The 12871-nt window shown below is 45.3% G+C and overlaps 1 pseudogene; it reads left to right on the top strand.

The window, feature by feature from the left end:
• Positions 1–3623: 3623 nt before the first annotated feature.
• The window catches only part of LOC108543501 (zinc finger protein 708-like), a 25933-nt pseudogene continuing 16685 nt past the window's right edge, over positions 3624–12871 (top strand).

Genomic DNA, 12871 nt, shown 5'->3' with positions numbered 1-12871 from the left:
CCATGTGGGTGGAGCCCAGGAATGAGAGAGTCAAATCATGCAGGTGAAGGGCCAAGCAATGTCACACTCCCCACTGTGGACAGGTCCCAGGAAGAAGAGTCGCATAATGTCAGTGATGGGCCCAGATATATGTCACAATGACTTCTGTGAGCCGGGAGAATCACATCACCTGTGTGCTGAACTCAGCAGTAAGTCACTCTCTCCTCTGTGGTCAAGGCACAGGCAAGAGAGGAGAGTCACATTACCTCGGTTCTGGGCCCAAAGTTATGTCACAATCTCTTTTTGGGCAACATTCAGGTAGAGAGAAGAGTCACATAAAATAGTAAAGGGCCCAGAGATGTGTCTTGTAGGCACCTTGCAGGAAGGGTCAGGAAGGAGACTCACATCACAGTGCTTCTGGGCCCAGCAATACATCACCACGCCTTCTCTTCTGAGGGCAGTGGCAAGGCTAAAGAGTAATGCCACTTTAGTATTAGACCCAGTGACATGTCACAGTATCCCCTGCAGGCAGAACCTAGGACAAGGAGGAGAGTTAAGTCAGCTAGGTGCCAAGCCCAGTGATATGTCACAATCCCTTCTGTGAGCAGAAGCCAGGTAGGAGAAGAGTCACATTACCTGTGGGATGGGTGCAGGGACGTTGCAATGTCCTCTGTAGGCAGGACCTAGGCAGTATAGTTACCTCACCTGTGTGTGTGACCGACAATATGTCACAATGGCCCACATAGGCAGGGCACAGGCAGAAGAGTCACATAACCCAGGTGTGGGGCCCAGCGATATGACACAATGCCCCCTGTGGAAGAGGCAAGGCTGGAGAGAAGATTCACACCAGCTGGGTACAAACCCAGTGATACATCACAGTGTCCTCTGTGGGCAGTGCCAAGGCAGTAGAATAGTCACATCACCTCGGTGCTGGGTCCAGGGATATGCCATAATCCCATTTATGGCCTGGGCCCAGGGAAGAGCATCGAATCACTCTGGTGCTGGGTAAAGTGATGTCATAATCACACCAGCAGGAATATTTAGGGATGAGATTATGCATCTGGACTGGCGAGAATCAACACATTAAAAATATGACCAGACCGTACACGATGGTTCGTGCCTATAATCTCAGCACTTTGGGAGGCCAAGGCAAGAGGATATCTGGAGCCCAGGATTTGGAGACTATCTTGGGGGTAATGTGGTGGATGAGACCTCCATTGAACAATAATAATAAAAGTTTAAAAAGGAGGCTGGGCGCAGTGGCTCACACTTGTAATCCCAGCTACTCAGGAGGCTGAGGCAGGAGAATCACTTGAACCCAGGAGGTGGAGGTTGCAGTGAGCCAAGAACACACCATTGAACTCCAGCCTGGGGAACTAGAGTGAAACTCCATCCCCCCAAAAATGAATGAATAAGTAAATAATTCTGAGGTCAGCTGGGTGCAGTAGCTCACGCCTGTAATCCCAGAACTTTGGGAAGCTGAAGTGGGCAGATCACTAGGTCAGGAGTTCGAGACCAGCCTGGCCAATATGGTAAAACCCCGTCTCTACTAAAAATACAAAAATCAGCCACGCATGGTGGCGGGCGCCTGTAGTCCCAGCTGCTCAGGAGGCTGAGGCAGGAGAATCGCTTGAATCTGGGAGGCAGAGGTTGCAGTGAGCCAAGATCATGCCACTGCATTCCAGCCTGGGCAACAGAGCGAGACTCCATCTCAAAAAAATACATATATATATATATAAATTCCAAGGTCCTAGAGAAAATCAGTCTTGAGTCAAAAATACACACAAAAGACCTATTTAGCAGTTAGAATAATTTGTATACCTTTCAAGTAGGCAGGAAAAGAATTTACATACAAAAGTTTTGTACAGAAAGTGATTTAAGAGAAAAATTTCTGCCCTCATTTTCAAGAAGGGTGAGGCCTTTTTTTGTAATTTGTATCTTTTTTTTTTTTTTTTTACAACATCGAGGTCTAGGGCCATAATCTTGAACTCATGGACATCTGAATTCTAGTAGGTGCTAGATTCAGGAACTTGAGGGCTGGCCTTGGGCACACTCTGCACATCAAAAAGTGGGGAAGTAAAAGACAGAAGAGGGAAAGGTGCTATCAATAGCTCATTAGTGGGGGACAGTGCATGGTAGCTGGGAGGACTGGTTTGTGCTACAGATACTAACCCAGGCAGAGCTATAGTCTGATGTATTCCTGTGTCCATGCAGCAGATGAGATTACGATTGGTGGTTCACAAGCCCAGGTTGATGAAGAGATCAGGTTGTGCTGGTTTCAGGGTCTGGAATAGAGATTAGCCAGTAGTCTCTACGAACTTGTATAATTTTTTGGTGAGAAATTCTAGGGGCAAAGGCACTATACACATAATTCCTGAGAGTCAAAGTACACTTATGGTATGTTGAAATACACTTATGGGGTTGGGTACAGTGGCTCACACCTATAATCCTAGTACTTTGGGAGGCTGAGGCGGGTGGATCACCTGAGGTCAGGAGTTAGAGACCAGACTGGCCAACATGGTGAAACACTGTCTCTACTAAAAATACAAAAAATTAGCCGGGCATAGTGACACATGCCTGTAGTCCCAGCTACTAAGGAGGCTGAGGTAGGAGAATTACTTGAATCCAGGAGGCAGAGGTTGCAGTGAGCAAAGATCGTGCCATCGCACTCCAGCCTGGGCGACAAGAGCAAAACTCTGTCGAAAAGAAAGAAAAAAGAAAAGAGGAGAGAAAAGAAAAGAAATGCACTTATGGATTTCCTGAAACTCAAAATACACTTATGGTATAGTGCTGTACGTTGGAGAGAGGAAGATGGCCTTATTTCCAACATCTGAGAATGTAGGAATGAAAGTGGAAATTTACAATTTTACTGCAAGCCTGAGTTAGGCCAGGGCAAAACGATGGTGGATTAGAGGCCCTGCTTGTCATACATTAGAAAGACCAGTCTTCCTGTGGAGTGTTAAAATAATTAAACAGCGGGAAATCAGACTGAAGTGGTTCTAGTGCCCTGTGTTCATAAGTAAAACATCTAAAACCTAACTCGAATGCATGTCTTATAAATTACTATCTTACGGAGAAAAAGAAAAAACTCAAGCTTAAGCAATTATAAACCTGCAATTAACCTCTGGTTGCATAACCAGGAAATTTCCACCTGGATCTTACAAATAAGGTAACTACATAACTGTAACCCATTCTTGAACCTGGTTTGCCTTCCTCATTACTTCATAAAACCCTTTTCTTTATGCTCCACAGGTGGACCACAAATGAGGGCTGGGTGTTTTCCATTTCACCAATCATGATTTGGTCAAATAAACTCGTTAACGTTTTAACATTGACTCCCTTTAATTTTAACAGAAGAGACCATGCGCCTGGGGGCTCAGGCCTGTAATCCCAGAACTTTGGGAAGCCGAGGTGGGCAGGTCACTTGAGGCCAGCAGTTTGAGACAAGCTTGGTCAACATGGCAAAACCCCGTCTCTACTAAAAATACAAAAATTAGCCAGGCGTGGTGGCGCAGGTAATCCCAGCTATTCGAGAGGCTGAGGCACGAGAATCGCTTGAGCCTGGGAGGAGATCGCGCCACTAAAGTTGACGCTGGGAGACAGAGCTAGCCTCCGTCTTAACAACAAGAGAGACTGAAGACCCCATGGGCCGCAGCTCCTCCCACGCACACACCAAGTCGCGATTCTGCCCCATGACTCCCCGGGCATCCCTAAACACTCTGGGAAATACTCAGGGCTGCGAGTGCAGAGCTGCCCAGAGAGCTCCAGACAGGGCGGCCCGCAGAGACCAGGCGGGATGCCGGGGTCCCGGCTGCGGGCCCACCAGCCATCTTGCGGCCGGAGGGCCTGGGAAGGAGCTGAGCCAGTGGGGACTTAGGTTTGCGACAAGGGAGCGGGCTGTGGGGAGGCCAGTTCCGCGGCTTTCACAGCCGGGTCTCCCCTCTCAGGATGCCCAACTCCGCATACTCAGTACTTCCCAGCTTCCAGGATGTCCTGGCATCTTAGCTATGCGTCTCCCAGGACCTGCGGATCACAGGGCAACAGGGGCTGTGACAGAGTTACCGGGGTCTCCCGAAGAGGAGGACGCAGAACAGTGGAAACGAATCCCAAGTTCCCGAGGTAGCAAGACAAAGACCCGGCCAAATGCTGGAAGCCACGCCCTCCTCTCCAACTGAGAGCCTGATTGGGCAGTTCCCATGCCAGCACCACTGACTGGATAAAGTTCCAGGACCCACCTCCCGCCCCCATCCTCCCCACTATTAGTGCATTTTACCCACTGGGAAACAGGCTGAAGTAGGCGAGGTCACGTGCCCAGGGTATTGCAACTAATTAAGAAGAGAGCTGCGACCTGAAATGTACTTGCTTTTTTCCTTACCTGGGTCGGCTTGTATGATGCACCTTATTAGCTAATTAATGTAAGAAGAGGAACGTTTAGACTTTTTTAAAAAGTTGTTTTTTTGGTTGGGTTTTTTTTTTTTTTTTTTTTTTTTTTGCGGGCTCCGGGGCCCCCGCCCGTAAACCCAGCACTTTGGGAGGCTGAGGCAAGCGGATCATGAAGTCAGGAGTTCGAGACCAGCCTGCTCAAAATGGTGAAACTCTATCTCCACTAAAAACACAAAAACTAGCCGGGCCTGGTGGCTGGCGACTGTAATCCCAGCTACTTGGGAGGCTGAGGCAGGAGAATCGCTTCAACCCACGAGGCAGAAGTTGCAGTAAGCCGAGATCGCACCACTGCACTCCAGCCTGGGCTGTGAAACCAGCGGGACCGGCCTCCCGGCAGTCAGCTCCCAGACGTGACCTGAGTCCCCGGTGGCAAAGCTCTGNTTGTGGCCAGGCTCAGGGGCTCACGCCTGTAAACCCAGCACTTTGGGAGGCTGAGGCAAGCGGATCATGAAGTCAGGAGTTCGAGACCAGCCTGCTCAAAATGGTGAAACTCTATCTCCACTAAAACACAAAACTAGCCGGGCCTGGTGGCTGGCGACTGTAATCCCAGCTACTTGGGAGGCTGAGGCAGGAGAATCGCTTCAACCCACGAGGCAGAAGTTGCAGTAAGCCGAGATCGCACCACTGCACTCCAGCCTGGGCTGTGAAACCAGCGGGACCGGCCTCCCGGCAGTCAGCTCCCAGACGTGACCTGAGTCCCCGGTGGCAAAGCTCTGCCCCAGGCCCCTCTGGCTGCAAGATGGTGGCTGGGCCCGCAGCCTGGACCCTTGCGTCCCACCCCGTCCCTGCACCGCCGCCCTTTCTGGAACACTCTGGGCGGTGTTAGGTACAGTGGGTTCCTCTTCAAAGAGTCAGCTTGTTCAGCTTCCTTGTTCTTTGATCTCGATTTTGAAAGCCTAACTTCCTCGTTCTTTGTGCCTCCTTGCCCCTAGTTACGGTAAACAACCTTCCCGCCAGTCCTAATGTATAACTCACATCTATTCCCTTGATTACCCACTCTGTAACTGACCTTCCCTCCTAACTGATGGTCCTGCCACTGTAACCCACACCCCTGCCCCGTTTGAAATAGCCAATCGGGATTAGCTTAGATTGTGCCTTCCAGGCCCAATCAATAGGAGCAGGACACAGCAAAAGGGACTGACCACGTTAGGGATAAAAGCCCCTTCCCTCCCTTGTTCCATCTGCTCTTGTGATTGTGACTGGCGCAAGCTGCAGCCTTCTACAGAAGTAAACTGCCTTGCTGAGAAAGCTTTTTGCCAGAGTGCTTATTCTTCTTTGCTGCACTGAGCATTTGTTTCTAACAGTAGCTCTGCACCTGCAGTCCCAAATATTTCCCAGAGTGTTCAGGGATGCCAGGCGGGTCATCAGGGCAGAACGCGGACTTCATGTATGCATGGGAGGAGCTGCAGCCCTGGGGTCCCCAGTCTCTCCTATTAAATTTTTTTGTTAGGATGGAGTTTAGCTCTGTCTCCCAGGCTAAAGTGTAATGGCATAATCTTGGTTTACTCTAACCTTTGCCTCTGAGGCTCAAGGGATTCTCATGCCTCAGCCTCCAGAGTAGCTGAGATTACATATGTGCACCACCACACCAAGCTAATTTTTGTATTTTTAGTAAAGATGGGGTTTCGCCCTGTTGGCCAGACTGGTCTCGAACTCCTTGACCTCAGGTGATCTGCCCACCTCAGCTTCCCAAAGTGCTGTGATTACAGGAGTGAGCCACCACATATGGTCCCCCCTGTTAAAAGTTAAAGAGCATCAATGTTTAAACATTAATGAGTTCATTTGAGCAAATGGTGATTGGGGAAATGGAAAGCACCCAACCATGAGTGGTTCATGTGAGGGGCATGAAGGAAAGGGTTTCATAACATGCTTGAGAAGGCAAACCAGATTCAAGAACTGGTTACAGTTATGCAGTCACCTTAGTTTTATGTTCCAGGTGGAAATTTCCTGGTTATATAATTAGAGGTTAATTGTAGGTTTATGACTAGCCAAACCTGAATTTTTTTCGCCCTAAGATAGTAATTTATAAGAAATGCATTTGAGTTAGGTTTCAGATTTTTTACTTATGAGCACAGGGCACTAGAGCCACTTCAGTCTACTTTCCAGCTATTTATTTATTTATCTTGAGATGGAGTCTTGCTCTGTTGCCCAGGCTGGAGTGCAATGGCATGATCTCGGCTCACTGCAACCTCTGCCTCCTGGGTTCAAGTGATTCTCCTGCCTCAGCCTTTCGAGTAGCTGGGATTACAAGCACACACCACTACGCCCAGCTAATTTTTGTATTTTTAGTAGAGATGGGGTTTTACCATGTTGGCCAGGCTGGTCTTTTACTCCTGATCTCAGGTGATCCACCTGCCTCGGCCTCCCAAAGTGCTGGGATTACAGGCGTGAGCCACCATGCCAGGCCTTTCTAATTTTTTTAACACTCTACAGGAGAAATGATTTCCTCTGAGCCTTGCTAATGTATGGTTGGCCATTTTTCCCTGGCCAAACTCAGGCTTATAGTAAAATTATAAATTTCCACTTTCCTTCCTACATTCTCAAATGTAGGAAATTAGCCCAACTTCTCATCTCCAATTTACAATACTATCAACTATTTGTCCTTTATTGTACATTCCAGGCACCGTATTTTATTTTATTTTTTGAGATGGAGTCTCACTCTGTCACCCAGGCTGGAGTGAAGTGGCATGATCTCAGCTTACTGCAACCTCCACTCCCAAAGTTCAAGCAATAATCCTGTCTCAGCCTTCTGAGTAGCTGGGATTACAGGGGCATGCCACCACGCTCAGCTAATTTTTGTATTTTTTTTTTTTAGTAGTGATGGGGTTTCACCATATTGGTCAGGCTGGTCTTGAACTCCTGACCTCAGGTGATTCACCCACCTTGGCCTCCCAAAGTGCTGGGATTACAGGTGTGAACCAAGCACCTGGCAGACACAGTATTCTAATTTTTTTTTTTTTTTTTTTTTTTTTTGCCAGGCTCAGTGGCTCACGCCTGTAATTCTAGCACTTTGGGAGGCAAGCAGATCACAAAGTCAAGAGTTCGAGACTTGAGTCTTGACTCAAACTTGAGCTGAACTTTACTACAGTCTAATCATGATTTTAGACAGCAGTAGATGGCAGGTTTTTAAAGTTTTGTTTTCTGTCTGTAAACATTTCACATGAGAGAAAAAAATAGCAAATAATCCTCTAACACTCTACTGTAAAAAAAAAAATGTGCCTTTTCTCCTTTTATCTTTCCTAGGCACACACACCTTATTAGTATGTATTTGGGTTAAAGTTTTGCTTTGGAGAGACTGCAGGGCCTTTTACAGCAACTTTCTGGCCTTTTCTTGATTATGAGTTTCAAACTTGTCTGGGATAACCCAAGATGCCCATATTAGACACTTCATGTCTCTGGGAGTGTCTAATGAATATCATCCCCTCGGTAATCCCTTAGAGGACAGCCTGAGGAATGAGAGTGTAGCCTCTCAGAGTAGCAGCTGGGTGGCCTGGGCCTGAGGACAGTTTCCTGGTATAACATGTGTCTCAAAAGCTAACCTCTGAGAACATTAAGATTTTTTTTTCTCAAAGGAACTCTTATACACTGTTGGTGGTTCAACTATTGCAGAAAACTGTGGCAATTCCTCAAGGACCTAAAGACAGAAATACTATTTGATGCAGCAATCCCATTATTGGGTATATACCCAAAGCAACATAAATCATTCTACTGTAAATAGACATGCATGTGTATATTCACTGCAGCACAATGCACAATAGCAGAGACATGTAATCAACCTAAATGTCCACCAGTGATAGACTGGATTTGAAAAAATATGGTGCATATACACCATGGAATACTGTGCAGCCATGAAAAAGAATGAAATATTATCCTTTGCAGAAACATAAATGGAGCTTTAGGCCATTATTCTTAGCAAACTAACACTGGAACTGAAAACTAAATAATACATGGTCTCACTTATAAGTGGAAGTTAAGTGACAGGGATACATGAACACATAGAGGACAAAACATACTGGGGCCTATTAGAGACAGGAGGGAGAGGATGAGAAAAAATAACTAGGCCAGGCTAGGTGGCTCAGGCCTGTAATCCCAGTGCTTTTGGAGGCTGAGGCAGGTGGATCACTTGAGGTCAGGAGTTCGAGACCAGACTGGCCAACATGGTGAAACCCCAACTCTATCAAAAATACAAAAATTGACCGGTGTTGTGGTGCACGCCTGTAATCCCAGTACTCAGGAGACTGAGGCAGGACAATTGCTTAAACCTAGGAGGCAGTGGTTGCAGTGAGCTGAGATCATGCCACTGCATTCCAGCCTGGGTGATAGAGCGAGACCCTGTCTCAAAAAAAAAAAAACAAACAAAACTAGTGGGTACTAGGCTTAATACTTGGATGATGAAATAATCTGCACAACAAACCCTTATGACACACATTTACCTATGTAAAAAATTTTCACATGTACCTCTGAACTTAAAAGTTAAAAAAAAAAAGAATTTGGTAGCTTTTCCAGCAACACCCTGAAAGCATGAATTCCATATATATATAAAACACCTATTATGTATCAGACATTTGGATTACACAGATGAACAGGGTTCATCATATCTACGCTATAGCAGTTTGTAGTTTATTAGCATGGATTGATGTGTAAATGATTAATTTATTCTGGAGAGTAATGCTTGTACATAAAAAGACAAAGGGTATTCAAGAAATGAATGGCAGTAGTAATCAATTCTGCCACTGACATAGCAGTGGCAAAATCAAGGAGGGCTTTGTAGAAAAGGTGACATTTGAGTTGGTGTCAGAGTTTAATAGAAGTTTTTGTGTCAGTGCTGATGCCAAGTATACCCCTTTGAAGAAATTATTATTTTTTTTAATGTTACCCCTTGTCTCTGAAATGTATTGAGGAGTTTTTCCCAATGACATTAAAATGTGCAAGTGTGGAAACAGGTAAAAATAAATGTTTTTTTCTCAACCTAATTTTTATTCTTTGTAAACACATCGGTGATGAGCCAGTCAGATGTTGGTATAGATGAGAAAAGGTAGAAAGGATTTCTGTTCTCTGTATTCTTTCAGATTTGTGAAGAAATAAATTTTTTCCCAAAGGACAAGAAGATCCCATCCCAGTAAGGCAATGCAAGAACCTGAAGCAAAATTTACCTGAGGCCCACACAGTGTCTCCTGGCAAGGTGGTCATTGAGTAATTTAATGGACAAGATGGGGATGGGAGGATGTTTTGAGTGATATTATGGTGTGAATTGACAGTTGAGTCAGACATGTTTGTGTTCTATTTACCACTGCCACTTCCTGAGTTTGTGTCCTGAAAAGATTTTTTAACTTATTTCAACTTCAGTTTTTCAATAACTGTAAATTATATTTTCTCAGTAGAGCTTAAAAGATGTTTAAAAAGTCACAGACCATAAAAGGTGGGTTTCAAAAAAAATCTAGTGATATATTTTATTTGTTAAAGATTCTTGACTGGGTACGGTGGCTCACACCTGCAATCCCAGCACTTTGGGAGGCTGAGGCGGGCAGATCACTTGACGTCAGGAGTTCAAGCCCAGCCTGGCCAACATGGCGAAACCTCGTCTCTACTAAAATACAAAATTAGCTGGGGGTGGTGGCAAGCACCTGTAATCCCAGCTACTCAGGAGGCTGAGGCAGGAGAATCACTTGAACCCGGGAGGAGGAGGTTGTAGTGAGCTGAGATCATGACACTGTACTCCAGCCTGGGCAACAAAGTGAGACACCAACTCAAAAAATATATATATACATATATATATAATTTACCTCCTTTATCTTCTCCAGAGTGAGTGTAGTTATTCTTTTCCTTTTTTTTTCTTTTTCTTTTTTTTTTTCCCAGAGTCTCACTCTGACGCCCAGGCTGGAGGGCAGTGGAGCAATCTCAGCTCACTGGAACCTTCACCTCCGGGATTCAAGTGATTCTCCTGCTCCAGCCTCCCAAGTAGCTGGGATTACAGGTGCTCGCCACCACGCTCAGCTAATTTTTGTTTTTTTTAGTAGAGATGAGGTTGCACCATGTTGGCCAGGCTGGTCTCAAACTTCTGACCTCGTGATCCACCCTCCTTGACCTCCCAAAGTGCTGGGATTACAGGTGTGAGCCACCACACCCAGTCATAGTTTTCATATCCGTTATTTTAGGGGTGATTTCAAATAAAGAATTCTTTGACTTTGCTTTGGGAATGCTACTAGGGAAAAGAAATTGAGAAAATCTTTCTTCAACTATGACTATAGAAAATGAATACATTTCCACAAGCAAATGTGAAAGATTAATTGATGAATTTCACATATTTGTCAAAACATCAGATCCCCTTTTTTATAGGATCTAGAATTTGTAACAGTGGATATCTCTATTCTGTACTGTATTCTCTGGATGTCCAAGTTTAATGCTAAATTTTATGAGATGAATCTTGGCACCTTCTAAAAGTGTTTACATATGGTTGTCTATTAAATTATTTAGTATGAATCATAAGGAGGCGCAAACAAAGTCAGAAAAAAAGGTGGGAGGGGAAGGGAGAGATAAAACATGGTGAAATCAGACTCTAGATGAGAGAATATTTCACCCAGAAGTCAGACTGTTCTTAAGAGGGTCATGAAAAGGGCTTGTATATTAGCTTAGAGTAAGATTGGGTCTAAGTTAGGAGGCCTGAGGAAGGAAAGAAACTTAAGCAAAGTTTGGTTAACAATTTATTATTCAATCATTTATGAGGCAAAAAAACAAAAAAACAAAAACAAAAAACGATAATTTAGAGAGTCTGGGGCTTTGTGATATCAAAAACAGGAAGAGTGTTCTTTGCAGTAAGATGATCTTGGAAAACATGAAATATGGGGGATTACTTTAATCACAGCTGTTATCTACCCACCCCATTTTTCCCCATCACTTTTTTTGCCGTGTACATTTCTTCCATTTGGCTGTTGCTGACAACAACAACAATCATTGTCTTTTTTTTTTTCTTTTGGCGGGGGGTGGGGTGGGGGCAGTTATGGAGTGTCGTTCTGTCGCCCAGGCTGGAGTGCAGTGGCTTGATCTCTGCTCACTGCAACCTCCGCCTCCTGGGTTCAAGTGATTCTCCTGCCTCAGCCTCCTGAGTAGCTGGGATTACAGGTGCACACCACCATGCCTGACTAATTTTCATATTTTAAGTAGAGATGGGGTTTCACCATGTTGGTCAGACTGGTCTTGAACTCCTGACCTCGTGATTCACCTGCCTCGGCCTCCCAAAGTGCTGGGATTACAGGCATGAGCTACCGCACCTGGCCTCTGTTTTTAATTATATTTCTCTATAATTACTAGACATGTTATGAACACATAATGTGTTCACCAGGCTTCACTCTGTATGGACCCTTTTCTCTTGGGCTTCCAGTCACAACCCACAGTCGTGCAGCAAAGTTCACACTGCCTTCAAAGTCTGAAGGCTGAATGTTCTTCCTATTTGGGATCTAACATTCTTAATAGTGTACTTTGACCAGATTTCTTGTGTCCTTGTGGCTTGCTTTCCTGCCCCTCCAAAACCTAAATCTGCAGTTCCAAATTTTGAGTCCAGCTTCTAGGGTTCTCCAATATGTGTTAGAGCAGCCTTCATGTTGGAATTTCTTCTCCAGTTTTTCTCTCCTTACTGTAATGCTCAGAATACAGAGCCAAGTTAATGGTACCTAGTATCTACACATAAGGGCTGATATCCACCTGGAGTTCACAAGACAGGGTCAGACTTTACATCAGGTGCAGTGAGCTACTGTGGTTGTGTGAGGGACTCCTGGTGTAAAGTAAATTTGGTGGCAGAATCTATAGGTGTACAGAAGCACCTTAGCAGAGGGAAGGCAGGGCCACAACTGTCCAGAACCATGAAGACAACTACATCTCCTATATGTGAATTGTGTTACTGGAGAAGGGTATTCTTGTTCTTGTACCCAATAGTTAACTCAACAGGTATACGTAATATCAGATCTGAATTGAGAATCAGGGATTGCTCTATTTTTTATTCTGGCCCCACAGAGTTAGCCTGAGTCTCCTCTGTTTGAATAACTGTTGGAGCATCAGCCCAGGGCCACTGCAGACCCTCTCACTAACACCTATTTTGCATGATACAATAGCAAACAATTTATCTAAATCGTGTAGGTCTTTCTAAAAAAAAAAATTACATTGCCGGGCACGGTGGCTCACGCCTGTAATCCCAGCACTTTGGGAGGCCGAGGCGGGCAGATCACAAGGTCAGGAGATCGAGACCATCCTGGCTAACATGGTGAAACCCCGTCTCTACTAAAAATACAAAAAATTAGCCAGGTGTGGTGGTGCGTGCCTGTAGTCCCAGCTACTCGGAGGCTGAGGCAGGAGAATGGTGTGAACCCAGGAGGCGGAGCTTGCAGTGAGCCGAGATGGTGCCACTGCACTCCAACCTGGGTGACAAAGCAAGACTCCATCTCAAAAAAAAAAAAAA

Source organism: Rhinopithecus bieti, unplaced genomic scaffold, assembly GCF_001698545.2.
Source record: "Rhinopithecus bieti isolate Rb0 unplaced genomic scaffold, ASM169854v2 scaffold_24982, whole genome shotgun sequence".
NCBI classification, from domain to species: domain Eukaryota; kingdom Metazoa; phylum Chordata; class Mammalia; order Primates; family Cercopithecidae; genus Rhinopithecus; species Rhinopithecus bieti.
This window is presented reverse-complemented; position numbering and strand designations above follow the sequence as displayed.